The 4,141-nt window shown below is 39.7% G+C and overlaps 2 protein-coding genes across 4 annotated transcripts in view; one reads left to right on the top strand and one right to left on the bottom strand.

Moving 5' to 3' along the window:
* The window catches only part of dpr1 (defective proboscis extension response 1), a 524,556-nt gene that overhangs the window by 137,181 nt on the left and 383,234 nt on the right, over positions 1 to 4,141 (bottom strand). The window lies entirely within an intron of this gene.
* LOC108627994 (E3 ubiquitin-protein ligase MARCH3-like) overlaps positions 1 to 4,141 on the top strand; it is a 36,732-nt gene that overhangs the window by 17,587 nt on the left and 15,004 nt on the right. The gene's annotated exons all lie outside the window — the stretch shown is intronic.

Raw genomic sequence — 4,141 nt, 5'->3', positions numbered from 1 at the left:
GTCTTAAACTTCTGACAGAGATCTCACGGCTCATACAACCTTAAATCAAGTTAAACCAGGGAAAGATATAGGTCATTTTACATTATTTCTTGAAAACTTCTAAAGCGCAGGTGGGCGTATTGTGAGGAGAAGGTGAAAAGAGCAATGGAAGTAAAAGATAGTTTGTAAGAAGAAGTATATAAAAAAAAAGTCTAGCCAAAGCTGGAAGGCATGGGTCAATAAATAAATAAAATAATAAGTATTAACTACTTCAAGGATTGCTTTCAACTTTCCTAAACTGGTGACATAGTTGGAAAAGTACTCAATGGATGAAATTGGTCGTCGTTACATCTTTGTGACGTCGTTCATCTTAAGAAATTACTAACTCCATCGTGTAATTTCATTGGAAGAGCTGATATACCTTAGAACCTGGCCAGTCCCTATGAAGTATCGTTGACATAGTAATTAATGTAGCAGTTCGCGGAACGCTCGATCGCGGTCTTGTCCGTAGAACGGAGACGAGCCAGCGGAGACGATCAACTCTTGGCTCTCGTCTGATCTCGGCGCCGTTAATTACGTTTCGCCCTCGCGGGAGGACGTTGTCCCATCCTTACGTCAAGATCAGAGACGATGGAACGAGAGAGCAGCCAACCGACCCGGCGGCTTGCTGTATTTACATCGGACCAATGAACTACCCCGGGGATTCTCATCGGAAGAAGATACCGCGCGTCGTGAAACGTCCTTTGACGCTCGCCTGATTCCATTTCCAGGAGATATGTAAGGCGTCCTCGTTCGAGGACGCGCATGGAATCTGCGATATCAAAGGAGAGGAATTCCCTCCGACTATCCCCCCACCGGTTCCCTTTATTTTTACGGTTTGATTGCACGGCTCTATGTTATGAGACTGGTTCGCGATCGCATCCGGCATTGAGCTTGCATAGAAACTGGAGCTCGTAGAACAAGGATCATAAACATCTCATTACAACTGTGAAAATTAAGGGTGGTTGAAATAAAATTGAAATTGTCTGTAATATATCATAAGAGTTCCCATAAATCACAGCGTATTTTTATCTCTTTAGGCCAGAATATTATTTCCCTCGACGAGAAATTTATTTCTATCAGAAGCTCGCATAAAGATGGCACACTCAAATAGAATCAGAGACTCGTAAGGGTATACAATATTTCTGACGAGGCGCGTTAAAAAATTCCATTCCCCTGAAGACGCTGTTGTATCGTACGACTGGGTGCTCGAGCAGCAAAGTGGATCGAAGGAACATCGCGGGCCAAAGGAAAAGCGCACACACTATTTAGATGGAGCAAAATCTCTCGCCGAGATTCCCATCGAAAGAGAATGCCTCTGTGGAACTGGCAATATGTTCTCCCTTGCCGCTGACAGTTATGAATGGCTCGTGTATTGTAAAAGCCGGACCAGAATTTCACTTGCTACCCGCCCGGGATCCTCGCACCCTCCGCTCTTTTTCCTCTCTTTAACCCCGTAACCCGGCCGCCGGGATAGAAGAATATTTTCGTTATCAAAAAACCGTGATTTTCGGAACGCTTTTATCTAGCGTGATACATCCCGTCCCGCGTTCAAATTGATCAGCCTGGGTCCGGGTTTACGCGCGATTAAAGAAGATGGAACGTTTTTATTAACGATCGTTTACAACGTTTCACCATTCGGCGAACACGCGTCGTTCCGAGAGATCGTTCCCGATCGATTTCCCATTTTTCATAATCGTTCTACGAAGCAGCAGCAGCAGGTGAACATTGAATCGAAAACATCATTTTCCATATAAAACTACATTAGACGTTTTCAATTTTTACACGGATCCTCAACGATTTTCCAATATTTGTCTAACATTAAACCTACCATGCACGGTCCAAATGACCCTTTCGCAATTTTTCCGTATAAAATAAAAAGAAAACGAAAATTATCCTGGCACCAAATTGAACTATCAGTGCCAACATTAAATTAGCTCAAATACAAAAAATATAAATACAGTATTAGAATTATATAGAAAATTGGCGGTAGGTTTAGTGGTAAATTATAAGCACATGAAATAGTATTTTATGATTGACCTTTTTTCTGAATAGCAGAAAGAGAATTTATAACGATTGATGGTAATAACTCTGAATAAAAAGGAAAGCGGATTATGATACTATAAATGGTTGCGAGATCTTGAGTTGAAGTTACGTGGAAGAAATTATGGTTAGTGAAGTAGCTACTTATTATGCGGCTCGGTGCGTTCAGCCGCTTGTGATTACGCTCGGCCGTGTTCGATGCGACTTCGTTTGCAGCTCGCTTCTAATTATCTAGTTGACCGCGACTATATTCAAGTTTCGACGCTTTGAATTGCGAATTTCGTGCTTCTCTTCGTGCTTGTTAAAAAAACATGGAATTACTTTGAAATTGCCATGTTTGAATAGAGTTAAAATGATTTCGTATTTGATTTTTATAATTCTGTGAAATGCTTTGAAGTGAATTCCGACAATAAAAATTTTCATAGCCACGTTTTCATAGTCAAATATGAATTAAAGATTCTTTTCGGGGAAAGTACGCTAATTAAAAATGGTAAAAATATTATGGTTGTAATTCAAACAAAGGTATATTAAAATTACGTTCGTTACCTTTCACATCACTTAATCATCCTGATTACGATTTAAAAAAGCATTAATTAATTTCTTCGCGGGCAAAAACATTTTTCGTTACAAAAAGCATTATAAAGTGGGTTTAATTCATAGCTAAATAATCCGTGGGATTAACGGAGGGAAAGAAAAACGAAACGAGTGGCGGGGAACCGAGCGTCACGTAAGCTGGGAACTTTTCTGCGAGATTTCAAACAAAGTTAACGGCCGAACGACGAGCACGCTGCCGCGATTAGTGCAAAAATTATGTCCCGTAATTCTTAATCCGTGCATTATCGCGTGACTCCGTGGCTGCGTGAGAAATTCCCATTCTGGCATACACAGTTATCGCGAAAATGGCTGTAGTATGAGACAAAAAGTGTCCGTCCGGGATCAATAGACTCGCCCTCAAGATTTGTAGGAAATTAGATGGTTGTCGTCTGATCTTTTCATGATGTCACAACCATAAATGATACATTTCTTGAGGCATCGTTCAATTTTAAATAATGAAATATTTCGTATGTAAATAAATGGATTTTAAAAAATTTGTAAAATTATTCGGGACAGTGAATCGAATGAAAGGTTTTAATAAAAGTGCTACCCTTTTGTTTTTCGATAATAAAATACTGAGACATCTTGGAAACTCCAAGCTTGGAATTAAATGCAACAACTCTTAAGTTAAGACAGAATTTTATTAGTCGGTATGAGTAATCGAGGGCGAATGACCAAAAAGTAGTAAGTAGGGACAGAGGTCAAGACGAGTAAGTATGTTTCTCGTTACATAGATTCAGGATTTTCATCCCTGAATTAACTACCTCAATAATAGTAAGTTAGTTCGTTATTCAACAATTTATTCGTTGAAACTTTCCATAAATGTTAAAATCAATTGATAGGGATTGATGAATTTATATAGAATTCTAAACATCCACGTGAACGTGATCTTAATTCAACTATACGTACTCGCCGATACTCGTACAAACCGTAACATGATCCAAGAGACCAACGGATCGCGAAAAAAGCGATTCTTGAAATTTTTACGCGCCGCTCGTTTCGGAACGTGCACCCACTCGGTTCCGAATGTTACCTCAAAGGTAACGTTGTTTCCCGGAATCAGTAGCTGCCGCCCGGAAAAGCTTTCAAAGCTCTAGTGCTGTTAAAAATGTCACCGAGCGCGCGTGCCTCGTGTGCGAGTCAAGTGACCTGGAGAGACCCTGTGATTCCTTTTTCCCATTGACGAAAGGAAATGCAAACGTTCCGATTTGTTGACGTACATAAAATATCTCAGCAAAAATAATGAAAAGAGTTTTATTAGTCCCTCCGTTTTGGAGGAAGAAGCATAAATCTGTTAGATATTTAATAAACTAGTCTTTCTTTTGGATTTTCTACGAGAAATTATTTGAATTTACATATTCAAGCTTTTATTATCTATATGAACGCAAGTACCATAGAGATCGATCTGGTTTTTCATAAATGGACAAGAATGAATTGCGAGTACCTCGAGGAGCGATATAATATTCAAAGAATTCACGGCGGGGGG

This window comes from Ceratina calcarata, unplaced genomic scaffold (genome assembly GCF_001652005.2).
Source record: "Ceratina calcarata isolate Rehan_Ccalc_2016 unplaced genomic scaffold, ASM165200v1 scaffold49.2, whole genome shotgun sequence".
NCBI lineage: Eukaryota > Metazoa > Arthropoda > Insecta > Hymenoptera > Apidae > Ceratina > Ceratina calcarata.
This window is presented reverse-complemented; position numbering and strand designations above follow the sequence as displayed.